The 14,240-nt window shown below is 32.4% G+C and overlaps 1 long non-coding RNA gene across 1 annotated transcript; it reads left to right on the top strand.

Moving 5' to 3' along the window:
• Positions 1–7,945: 7,945 nt before the first annotated feature.
• LOC143058841 (uncharacterized) lies at positions 7,946–11,489 on the top strand. The gene is made up of 2 exons (XR_012973251.1): positions 7,946–8,033; positions 10,348–11,489. It is a non-coding gene; the product is annotated as an uncharacterized LOC143058841 (long non-coding RNA).
• The last annotated feature ends 2,751 nt before the right edge of the window (positions 11,490–14,240 follow it).

Raw genomic sequence — 14,240 nt, 5'->3', positions numbered from 1 at the left:
AGTTAAGGACTATCCCATTGAAAGGAAAAATAACTATCCTCAAACAGAAATCTGTCCACAGTATTCAAGAAAAGGGAATCTTAAACAACAAAATCAAATGCTGGAAAATGTGTACGGTATCATGCAAAAAATGAACCGAAATCAAAAGCGAAAGAATAAAAATTGACAAAGATTACAAAACCTGTCATTAGGTGGGAATCTGAATGAACGAATATGTGAACATGGTTTAATGTAGTGTTTTTGTCCGAGCGTTATCGATGAGGCTTATGTTGACGAATGCCATATGTTTAAGTCTGGTATCTCTATTGATCTTTTGCTATCGCAGTATGTCTTTCCTTTTACATGTCTTTGGTATACTAATAATTTTGTTTACAACTCTTCGATGGAATTTCGATAGGTTTTTGTTTCCAAAACTTGTTTGCTGCTTTCACTTTTGCCTTCAATTTAACTGGTTTGATTTCTGCTTTATGATAAATTATTCACGGTTTTCCAATAAAATGTTGACCTTATGTTTTATTTATATTAAATTTAAATACAAATTATCTATGTTGTCAACAGTATTGTTATTTTGGGGCGGGGTATATTATTTACAGAACTGAGGAGGGATCAATCGACTGTAAAAGTGTCATAACTAGTATTCCTGATTTTTACATTTTTGATTTGTTTTATGACAAAGGGGAAGCTTTATAAAATATAATCCTTGCTTTACGAAAGCTGATGATTTAGTTCTCATTTAATCTGCTAGTGTATATGAAAATAAGAAAATGTAGTATGATTGCTTATGAGACAAATCTCCACTACAGACCAAATGACACAAACATTAACAACTATTAGCAACGTTATGGCCTTCAACAATGAGTAAAAGCCGTATTGGTAAGTCAGTTAAAAGAGGCCTCAAATGATAACATTAATTTAAACAAGAAAATTGATAAAACTAAAGGCCTGATATGAGTGCAAAACATTGAATGAAAAACATATAAAATGCACAGCAACAAACGACAACCACTGCATTATAGATAATGGCTTGGTAGAGAGACATACCAAATGGGGCGGGGTTAAACTAGCAAGAAGATGCCAAAACCCTGCACTAAAGTTGTGAAACAGTATAAACTAAGGACAAACTTTAAAAATCAGTTGAATATTTTTAAAACATCGGTCGATGCAAAGCAGAAATACGTCTTACCAAAAAACAAAGTGGACGTGGCAGGGTACTTAAACATTTTCATAACAATATTATTAAACAGTTAATGATAGCTAGTTCAAAGCAAATAACAAATAATAAAACAATCACGCATCCAAGACTAGTACTTTATAATGGAGATATTTTAGATATCAATCATTTCGAGCCTCTCTCTTGGACTGTTTTGCGTTTCGTGCTTTTTCTTTTGTTCAGTCAAAATTTAACCAAGGGAAATTGAAAACAATCCGTATATTTACGGATCAGGCGACCATACTGGTATCTCAAAAGAGGGACGAAAGATATCAAAGGGACAGTCATGCAAGTGTAGAGATACCGGTACGTTGTATCGTTGTATCGTTTTTTGTTTCTTCTTATAGTTGATATGTTTTCCTCGGTTTTAGTTTGAGACCCGTATTTGTTTTCTCACATTCGATTTTGTTTTGTACTCTAATATTTGTATTTATTTATTTATTTAACTATTTTTATTTAAAATGTTAAATATTCATATATATATTATGTATGCATGTTTTGCATTATTATGTAGCCGTTGTACTTGCATGGTTTTATGAGAAATACACTATCTTTTTGTGACTTTGAAACAGTGGTATACTACTGTTGATTTTATTTATCAGCCAAGTAGTGATTGTAAACATAGCAATAACAAATGAGGTAGAGTGTGTGAACTTCACTCATTCTTCCAAATAACTATGTTTGAGCAATATTATTGTAAGTGGTCGCACCTGTCAACAAATTCCGTGTAGTGTTAAAGAGAGACGGAGTCAGTGCAAAACTTATAACCCTTAAGAAAGGTATACAAATGACATAGAAGCAACAGAACACTAGTAAAAACTGGAGAGATCTCAGTTGGTCCGGAATGAAAAACAGGTCATGTTCAACATGTGACAACAGCATTGTTGTTTGGGTAAACTTAAGTACAAACTTGGTAAAAAATTAATTCGGTGAGTTAACATTCGACTGGATTACAATTTCAACATATCCATCGTCATCTGTGAAATTGATATTTCATATCATTCAACAAACTCGTGATGGTATCCGTAGAATATCTTACTATTCATAACTATAAACCCTTGGTTCAGTAAGTTTATTTGGTAGCAATTCTGATTAATAGAAATCATGACAGGAAATACAAAGTTTCAAATATCGTTTCAAGTATCTCTATGGTGCCTTGATATTGTTAAACAGATATAGAAAGTTAAATTTGAGAAGCTGAAATCATGTCTTTTGTCTTAAATTTTTCCCCAATCAACACTATTGTCAATTTCAAAATGCATATGAAGGTATGAGGCCTCAATTACTGTATCTGTTGTATGCTTTTTTTCAAGTAAGTTCTGATAGCAGAGGTCTACATTGTCACCAAACTTGGCATACATACCGAAAAGCGGGTTATTTTCGCGGGGTGTAAATTTTCGCTTATTTTCGCGGATAGAACAATATCGCCAAAATTAATTCCGCCAAAAAATTAAAAGTGTAAATGCAAAGTAAATAATAAAAGTTTTCCATCCGCCAAAATAACAACCGCCAAAATATTTCGTACATCTGCTTCATTGAAAATCACGAAATTTTACACCTGCGAAATAGCCCGTTATACGGTATATGAGAGAACATCATCTGTATAGTGGAACGTGATTTTAAACTTGAGTGCTATCTTCTTTTAATTTTCCCTCAGAATGTCACCATGAAGTCTTCCTAATATGATTAGAAGTAAAAGTCGGTAAATATAGGAGTGCATTTGGTATAAAGGTAAATGCCGATCGCGTTTCAAACCGTCCTCTAACCGTAACAATTATATCATAAATCAAGAAATGTAGCACCAGCGTTACTTATTAACTGAGATATGTAAACGCTATACGATGAAGCGAATGATATGTTACTGCTGGGAAACGGAAAATTAACAATTGGAAAGTTTAAATCATTTAATTTCCTATTGAAATGAGTTTGTTGACGTCCATACGTGTCAAAACCTTAATCTCAAGGTTACTACGATATATGAGAAAAAAGTTGAACAACAAAAATGCCGAACCTCAAGAAAAATTCAAAACGGAAAGTACATATCGAGTAGATCAAACGAATGGAACAGCTGTCATATTCCTGACTGGGTATGAATATATAGAAATAATATGGCTTAAACCTGGGTTGTATAGCTACTGTCTGTATCACTCTGCGTAACTCCTAATACAATGGCATATACCGACTTTGTGACGTCGAATACGTTGACCCTGCATTCGAAACTATGACCCATATATACCACTGACGTCATAATGAATGAACTGACGTTGGTAAGTTTGTCTCGAACCATCTTCTGGTTTACTGGTATTACAAAGAAAACACATGTTCCTATCATGTACCCATTGTACTCATAGCGCTTAGATAATATCATTATCAAACCATTAATAATTTATATATTTATTTGGCAGCAATACTTAAATATGAAGTACACTTTATATAAAAATATGAAAAAATCAAATATTATAACGACCTTTGAAATAAATTGCATGTCATCAATTTACCAAGAAAAGATCAATAACTTTGATTGCAATGAGAATTTTATAATTGTTATATATTGATTAGTTCAGTTAAACAATTAAACAAGGTATGTTTGATTATACCGTGCCAAATTGAAACAAGAAAATGATTTTAAATACTACAATCATAGCAATTATTACATTTGTGTTAAAGATATTATCTAACACATGGTAATAATTTGAAATAAGGAGACATGATATCCACCTGCTAAGTTTAAGCAAAATATTGGTAAGTTTGATCGAGTATTCATCATCAATAATATTTTATGTTGAATTATTCTAAACATTAAGGTTTTTAAGTTGTGTTTTTTAGACTGCTGCAGACTTGGCCAGGTTCAATATGTTTTCGATTTAATATATTTAACTATTCAATTTTATTATTCTGTTTAATTTTGGTAAACTATGAATTTTGTTAACTAGTCCAGAAGATAGTTTTGTGTGAAGATGTCTTGTTATTACAACTGAGAATTTAGAAATTTCTCATCCGTCTAGTTTGAAAAAGTTTAATAACCGTTCAATGATAACTCGAGTGTTCACGCGAACCATGATTGTCTTCGATTGCTTTCTGCAATAGTTCTTTTTTTTTTTAATAACGTGATAGAATTTAGTTTGTTGTATCTCCCTTCTGAATTATTTCATATTATGACTTGCCGTGGCACGTACACCTTGTTTGTTTTGTTCATTGTTAAAGGAACCCATGGTTGAACACATCTTCATTGTGTCTCATCTTATTGTTGTTCATTGGAAATAAACTTACTCCGCTCAGTTGAAACCCTTTTCTCATTAAAAACGTTGGCTTAACAAAAGTTATATACTGATGACGGCTTACATATAATTTCTACATATATTTGAATATCCCTTTCTGGTCAATTGCAAAACCTACGATATACCATTCAAAAATCGAGGCTTTTATTCTCGCTTTTGTTTTTAAGAATATGAAATGGATGTCATGATTGTTCCGAAATGTTACGATACGTCAATTTATTATTTACGTAAGTTATTAATTGAGTATGTTTCAAAATCCTTATACTTATTTTCAGATATACTGCTTGTGATTTGTCATTTAAACAAAAGTCATTATTTCAGTGAGTAAAACTTACCGCCAGATACAGCTATGGTTTTTATTCTAAATCAATCGAAGGAAATTGTGTATGTCAAGGGCATAGGAAATAAGGAACTGACCGTAGGTAAACGTATTGGAATCAAACATGGAGATTGTAGTGCAAGCGAAGGTGTACCTACCGCAAACGAAAATGAATGGCAATGGGCAAAAGATAATGGCTTTACCCAAATTTTGCCCAAGGAAAAAGTAAAGCTTAGACCAGCGGTTGACAAAAAACCACTTCATGTAACAATGATAACTAAAACACAAACAATTTGCAATGCCTTTCCTATTCGGGAAAAAGAGCAAGTCATCGTGAAGGACGAAGATGAACTTTTGTGTATTGAAATTGTCAAAGAGAAAGAAAAAGTTTTAGGGAGATACACAATTGAAGTAGAATCAAAAAGGGAATTTGGCAATAGTTCAAAAACTAGAGATGATCAGCTTTACAGAGAAAGACAAATTCAACCGGAGAGAGGACAAAATACCAAACTTCGGCCAAACTATTGGGACGCCAAACGAATGTACCAATTTACCATAGAAACTTGCAACCCTCAAGAACGACAGAAAAAATGGAAATTACATGATTGTAGGAAGAAAAAATCCGATAAGGTCAGGCCAGTTACTAACAATGAGGAATATAATAGTTGTAGGAAGAAAATATTCTATAGGGTCATGCCAGTTACTGGGCATAACGAAACCATTTCACGCATTGGCGTAATTGCAATAAGCGAGCAAAATTCTACAGACTTTATGAGATCCCTGATATCTGAATTAGAGCAAAATCCAGGTATAAATGTGAGGTATTGCGAAATACATCAAGATGATTATAATGAAGAATTCAATTATCATGTTTACACAATTCAACTTAACATCAGAAATTTCGATGTACATCAACGAACATTACGTTGGCCAATAGAAGTTGCCGAATATTATACAATGGATTAACGAAATTATTAAAAACAGCCTTTCAGTTAACAATTTCTAAGTAATGCTTTAACTATATGAAACAAATCATGTTTCCATTAAATACGTTGTACAATAATCAGGATTTTTTTTTCGTATACAGACATACGACACAAAAGCATAAGCCGATAAAGTGCTTTTTTAAACGTCAAAAAAAGCGGGGTAACTTGCAAAAGGAAATACAATTCTCAAATAATAAGTCGAGACCTAGGCCTTTTGTTGACATATTTACCTCAAACGATATTTTTGATTAATTATCAATAAGTGTTTACCTCTTTCGATATTTATTCGACTGTTATACAAGTGAGAGGTTTAGTTAGCTAAGAAAAGGTTTGACTCACCACATATTACATAAGAAAATACCTGTACCAAGTCAGGAATATGACAGATGACAACCATTCGTTTGATGTGTTTGAGCTTTTGAGTTTGACAAATCTGTCTTTCGAAATGTCTAATCTTCACTTTCGACATAAGTATGTTATATTTATGTTTCATCTATCTTGATGCTTATACTGTTATTGGTCCTTCTCCTATATGCAGCTTAGATTTTTTTTTAATATGTACAAAATAGAACGATTATAGTTGTTTTTTTGGGACTTGTCTTGGCACTTTTGTTTTTAGACATGAAACGGTTCACATATTTAACAAATGTTTGAATTTTCAATTACAAAATCTGTTCTAGGATGTCAATGATAACGACTACAACTCAAAACCTCCTGATTGAATATGTGCTATATCTACATTTGTATTAATATAAAAAAAAAAGAAGATGTGGTATGATTGCCAATCAGACAACTATCCACAAAAGACAAAAATGACACAGACATTAACAACTATATGTCACCGTACGTCCTTCAAAAATGAGCAAAGCCCATACCGCATAGTGAGCTATAAAAGACCCCGATAAGAAAATGTAAAGCAATTCAAACGAGACAACTAACGGTTCGCCATGTTAGTACTGGCGACGTTAACATTGTGAATAACACTTCTCTGCGAAAGGCCCGAGATATACGTATTATAAAAACAATCGCATAGGCGATTTTTTGAATGAACGCTTATCCATTGTGACTCTAACGTAATCTATGTTTCTATTGTTCAAAATTAAAGCATTTACTTAATAAAACGGTTATTAAGTAGTCTATATTTCATGTTGTCATGTTCAACGATGCAATAACATATCAAAGTTCAATATTAACCAGTTAAAAAGTACAAATATAACATAAAATGAAATAAATAGGTGCACATCTTCATAACCTATAATAAATAGTTCTGTAGTATATGTGGTAAGCTCACAATAGTATCAGTACTGCAACTTGTTAAGAGTTGCTGTGAGAAATGTTATGAAGTATTGCTCTTCACCTTTAATATAAGCTTTGGATTTCAAATATTTTGGCCACGAGCATCACTGAAGAGACATGTATTATCGAAATGCGCATCTGGTGCAGGAAAATTGGTACCATTAATGTTATTTCTACCACTGGTTCGATGCCTCTGCTGATGGACTGTTAGTCTCCGAGGTTATCACCAGCCCAGTAGCCAGCACTTTGGTACTGGCATGAAAATACGGATTTTTTTGTGTTATTAAGATTTGCTGTAACAAAATGTTAGAAATTATTATAGATTAAGGAATTTCTCTCCCTCATGCAAAGCTCTGATTCCTCTCATGGATTTCGCTATACTTTTTGGATATTTTGGATTATAGCTCTTCATCTTTTATATAAGCTTTGGGTGTGAAATATTTTGGCCACGAGCATCACTGAAGAGACATGTATTGTCGAAATGTGCATATGGTGCAGGAAAATCAGAACCGTTAATGTTATCATGCCTTCATCAATTATCTTTTGAATTTAAATATTTTTTAGAACATTTACATTGTATGCTACCTCCTGGAGCGTTCAACAAAATCGAAATTACAGGATAATTGATTTAAAGTACAAATATCTACATTTAAATACCTTCAAAATAGATCGTCAAATTACAAACACAAGAGATTTATAACTTTGATTACAGTTAAGTATTAATTATTGATTCATGAAGGTTTCTAAAATGCAAAGGTTGATTCGCGCCAATTATCAATAAGAAAAGAATTTAAATAATTAAAACTTTTATAAATATATACGTTAAGTCTATGCTATTATAATGCATGTTAAAAATTAAAATAAGGAGTGTATTTGGAATAACGACAAGTATTCAACTAAGATCAAATTACGTGGATTTAAGCCACTATATGTCAACGTATGCAGTAAGTAATTTTGTACTTAATTTTCTATCATAAAATTTAATTTTGAATTTGTAAAAAAAATATAAAATTACGGATTTTCAACACCCGGTGAAATGCATTACAAAAATTGTAAATTAGCCGGAACAATTGTGAAAATTTTACTGTATAAATGTTAATATAAAACAATGTTGACAACTTACACATGTGGAGCAGTATCTGGTTCCCCTTTTAGAGCACCTGAGATCGTCCCCAATTTATAGTGGAGTTTGTGTTGCTTAATCTTCAGATTTCTAAATTGTGTCTTGTTAACTATTTGTTTGTTTGTCTTTTTCTTTTTAGTAATGGCGTTGTCAGTTTGTTTTCGATCTTTTGAGGTTGGGTGTCCTTCTGGTATATTTCGCCCCTCTTTTACTGTCTTGAATCACAGTTAATTTATCCGGTTTATTTTTAAGTTTTTAAATTAGTTACAGTGTAACCTGGCTAATCCGACATACAGCGCACCAGAAAAAATGACGGATTAAGCAATGTGTCGAATACTCAGCTTTTTTCCGAATGATAGGCATACTTTGGGACTAGGATAATGTGACGGTTAAAGCAGGAAGTTGGAATACTTAGGTGTTGGAGTAGGCAGGTTACACTGAATTTGTTTTGTAACTTTATTATCGATGTTTTAATCTTGTATGATGGATTCCTATTTCTTAATTTTAGATTTAAATGAATTAACTTGGTTTCAAATTTAAACAGGCCATTCCTTTGTACAGTTGCTAAATTTCACCTACGATACTTTTTAGATCTATCGCATTTGGGTCATTTTTCTATCAATGTCCAGAAACAATAATGGAAAATGGCACTTGTTATCAAATAGTTCGTTTCTATGTATATTAGAGGGTTTTCCTGATGTTTGTTGTTTTCCTCTTATATTTGATGTGTTCCCTCGGATTTTGTTTGTTAACCGGATTTGGTTTTTCTCAATCGATTTATGACCTTTGAAAATAGGTTTACTTTTGTTGCTTTTATTTACCTTTGACTTTGAATTAATAAAGAGAAAGCAAGGATATAAGTCAGTGAAGTACCAAAAAATCACATTATATATACCAGGTTAAATTTTGATTTACGCCAGACGCGCGTTTCGTCTACATAAGACTCATCAGTGACGCTAGAATCCCAAAATGCTATAAAGGCCAAATGTAATACAAAGTTGTAGAGCATTGAAGACCAAAATTCCTAAAAGTTTATCCAAATACAGCGAAGGTAATCTATTCCTGAAGTAGGAAAGCCTTACTATTTCAACTTTTCTCAAGAATGTATCTATTGAATTTCTAATAATATTTTTCTCAAACTTGAGATTCAAGACTACTGAGCGCTTGAATCATCGGTGTAAACAAACACGGAATTTGATGCCACTGTCATAAAAGTGAGAGGTTTAGCGCTATAAAACCAAGTTCAATCCACCATTTTCTACATTTGAAAATACCTGTACCAAGTAGGAATATGACAGTTGTTGTCCATTCGTTTGATGTGTTTTATTCTTTGATTTTTCCATTTGATTAGGGACTTTTTGAATTTTCCTCGGAGTTCAGTACTTTTGTAATTTTACTTTTTTTGTATAGGTGGGGTAAAGTACGATAAATTATCCGTTATTTTCTAACTGTTGAATTTCATCTCATCTGGTGGAGAGTTATCTCAGTGACAAATATATCTCATCTTTTTATTTTTACACAAAGCATGCAAATCGTATCATTGGAAACTAGTATAACGTTTGTCAGACTATTTCTCCGGTTATGTGTATTGATGGGAACAGTGAGTGGTTTCAAAAGACTATAAAATACAAATACACTATATTACCTTTCACCTTTCAACAAATAAAAATATTGATGCACAGTCCTTCAGGATGTTCGCTACTTTGTTTCAAAAAAACAAGCTTTACTTAAGACCATTATAATTTATTTAGAAATAAAGGAACTAAAAAAAGCAGACAAAATTAAGTGTCCGTGTACTTCTTTTGGAGATATTAGCAATTGAAAATTTTGCGGGAAATGATTTTCTCTAGACTTTTCATACATTTAACATATGGCACAATTTTTCTTTCAAAAACACTACAAAACTAACAAGGATTTCATAAGATTTTCAAATACGGCTTTTTAAACTATCTGTGATATAATTATAGAAAGAAAAGTATGGGTTAGTTAGCAAAGGTTTTTTCTAATGGCACTATATGGATAAAACCAGAGGATTCCGAATATCTGGCGAAAATTCAAAAACAAGAGAGCGAACATCCTCAATATAAACTTTATGATATATTCTTATGTCTTGTAATTTATACAATATATTTCAGATCATACAACTAGCCGACTGTTATAGCTATGGTATTGGTACAAAATGATTCAAATGGAATCTTATATGTAAAGGCTAGTCGACATCAGGACTTGGCAGTTCAAAAACGGGTTGGATTTGAAGTGCACGCGTATGGTGAGGAAAGAGGTGCACATGCAAATAAGGAAACTAAATGGCACTGTGTACCAAATAATGGCTATACCCAAATTGCACCTAAGAGCGAATTACAGTTCAGCCCAGTAGACAATACAACTATCTATATAACAATAAAAGCGCAAAAACAAGTAATTTGTGATAGCCTTCCTCTTCGGAACAAACGCGATGTCGTTGTAAAAATTAAAGGTGAATTAGTGTTTGGTCAGAATACCAAAAGGAAGAAAAAAATGATATATAGATACGACATAAAACCAGAATGTAAAACAGAAGCTGACAATTATCTAAAGGTAAAAATTGAAGACATTGAGTGGGAATATAAGAAAATGCAAGCGGAAACCGCACAAATTAGAGAAAAGAGGACAAACAATTGGGAAACAAATCGCATATACGAGTTAATTTTTAAAACTCGCAACTTTCAAAACCGATATGATAATAGGGTATATAATGGTTGTAGTGAGCAAATATGCCATAAGGTGAGGCCAGCTTCCTATTGTAAAGAGAAAACAACACGTATTGGAATAATTGCCATAAGCGACAGAAATTCTGACGATTTTGTCAGGTCATTGATATTTTCATTAGAACACACTCGTGATATAAATGTTAGATATTTCAAAGTTGATAGGGATGATTATATCAACAGATTCAAGCTTCATGTTTACGAAATTCAACTCGACATTGGACACTTCGATGTGCTGAACCTACGAAAATTACATTGGCCAGTAGAAGTTGCTGAATATTATCAGTGGGATTGAAAAGAACATTCATAACAGTAAAATATCAAGTTATTTTTCATATTTGAAATTATAGTTAAAAAAAAGTACATTTGATGCATTATACAATACATAATATGTTTGTTTTAACCCGCAACATAATGGATGGGTCTGTCCAAAGTCAGGAGCCTGTAATATAGGGGTTGTCGATTATTGCTATACATCATATCAGCTTGTCGTAAATTGTGTAGTACATAACCTATAAACCTAAGTTTAACACTCATTCTTTTTGTAAATTACGGTACTGGGTCAAGAATATGGGATTGTTTACTGGTTCCCGACATTGATAGCGTTTGATTTTGTCAGAATTGTTTTGGGAATTCCCTCTTTTTTAAATTTCCATGGAGTTCGGTTGTATTGTTATACTTTTTTCAAACCGTTGTTTTTCCTTCATGAATTGTTTTACATTTATCATTTCATGGCCTTTTGAAGAGGAGAAGCGAAAGATACCAAAGTAGAAAATAAACAGACAACACCATGTTTAAAAACGGAAAAAAGCCAACAGATAATCGGACAAACAACAGTACACCAAACATTAAATAACACAGAAAACTAATGACTTAATGTAACAGCACGAACCTAGCCAAAACAGGGATTATCACAGGTGCTCCGGAAATGTAAGCATGTCCTGCTACACTGTGTTATTACAAACCCGGAACATATCAGGTATTTGATATTGGGGAAAACGGGACAGAATTGTATTTACATATCAGCGGACATCTGTAAAACAGACATTCCATATCAGTCAGCTAACGTATTTTCTGGTTGTTACGTCTGTAAAATTTACGAAGTGATGATTTCAACTTTACCACTTGGAACTCTTCGTGTAATAGCTTCCTAGTGATCAGCAACCCTCTATCAAGAAAATCATGAACGGAAAAACAAGCCCAGTAATATCCTATCATATATAAGATATATAATCCATAGGCAGACGCTGTTGAAATGTTGCAACATAGAATTCGAAGGTTCACAATTGGGATAAAAAAATATCAATTTAGTCGTAGCGATTGGTTTTCTATCTCTGAGCTTGTATCTTTCGCTATCTTCTTCTATTCTATATCTTTAATTCAATGGGATAATTTCAATAAAGTCACCAAAATTTCTTGGAATAAAATTATCTATTCAGCGTAAATTACGGTAAAAAAAATACTGCTCAATATTTTCTTTTTTTTTCCTAAGAAAGTCCTTATACAGTAAGACTCATACGATTAAAGTAACAAATCGTTCAGAAGAAAATCATAGTTGGTTTGTATGGGAATAGCTATTATTTGTTGAAAAAACATTCTTCAAACGGTACAAATATGTTGTCAATCAAGAAATTAAGCATCTAGATAATTTCAATTTCAGAAGATCTTTAATAAGAATCAGAATGATACTTTTTTACATAGTACGTGTTATCCCGTCCTAAGACAAGATACTTGCATATGCGTTGGTCTTTCCTTTCTAAAAAAAAAACCAAAGCAGGACCAACATTTTCTATTTGTCGTTTAATTGGAATCGGCAATACTTGTGTAAAGTGTAGACATTTCAAATTGTTTATATTATTTCAAGACGAAAGAGTCTTAAATTGTATGAACTCTAAAAGATCTTTGGATTTTTTTTAGTCTTCACATCTGATTCACGCCATATAAATGACAGTTTAACAATAACTTTGTTGTTTGGCTATGCTTGCTGATAAACATTATGTAGCTTGTTATGAGATATGGGTTTTACTAAGTGATAAAGGCTGTTCAACGTCATTTTGTGTCTGTTGGAGAGTTGACAAAGGCGATCATATTATATCTTTTCATTTTTATATTTATTTTACTACATACATACGGTAGAGAAGCTAGGCCTGGTATGGTCATGGTTTACAGAACAGACCTATCTTTGTCACATTACGTATTAACAAAATTTACACAAAGATTAAATGTTGCCCTGTGAAATTATTTATCAAATGAATGAAAGAGTAAAACGGTTCGAATTGTATTATTCATTTATCAAAAGTTATTGGTATACAATTGGCCGTTTCAGAATCTAAAGCATCATGGGTAATTTCATTGTTCGTACCCCAAAGTGAAAATAACGTTACGTCATTGGTTGAATTTCCATTGTTTATAACGTTTTAAACCAATCACGACGTTTCGGTGTACATTTTTGAAAATATTACCCAGAATGCAATAGATTCTGAAACGGCGAATTGGAACGACGTTTAAAAGAAAAGATGAAAGAGTTACACCGCTTTGTGCGGGATAACATTATATTCCTTACTTGAGATCGATATAAACACATGTATACAATTATTTTTCCAGGTATAACAATTAAATATGACTCAACTTAACGAATGACTGTAATTGTCACTTTCCACAATTTTATGTTGGAATCAAATTACCATATTAAATTTATATATAGTTATGTCAGATACAATTTGAATTCAGAAAAGTGCACATATACTGTGGATTCATTATTATTCGTTGGATACCAATTTTCGTGGATTTCGTGGGCACAGTCAAACCACGAAATTAAATATTCAACGAATGATATTTTTTCTATAGGTTTGTATGCAGACTTCAGCAAAACCACGAAATTAAATATCCACGAATATGCAAGTTTTTCTTAATCCACGAAAATTGGTATCCACGAAAATAAATGAATCCACATACATGGATATGTTTGATACTGTAATTGATGTGGAACATTAAACTACCAAATGAACGATGTCTTGTATGGTTCTTTTAACCACTCAATCTTGAACCCTTTATGGAATATGAATTTTTCAACTCAAATCTGGACAATACATGTATTGATATTTATTTGCGCACGGTCGATTTCTATCTGACGCAGCTAGTATTTAGCACATGCAATATTTGTAAAATATCTACTTGAATGTACTAGTATTTGATATTTGATGCTCTTGGGGTTTACTTTTGCTTTTAACTAAACATACTTGTACAATATGAAGTTACATCCTGCGACTTTTGAAAAATGG

This window comes from Mytilus galloprovincialis, chromosome 14 (assembly GCF_965363235.1).
Source record: "Mytilus galloprovincialis chromosome 14, xbMytGall1.hap1.1, whole genome shotgun sequence".
Classification (NCBI taxonomy): domain Eukaryota; kingdom Metazoa; phylum Mollusca; class Bivalvia; order Mytilida; family Mytilidae; genus Mytilus; species Mytilus galloprovincialis.
Note: the sequence above shows the minus strand (reverse complement) of the source record. Positions and strands in the feature narration are given on the sequence as shown.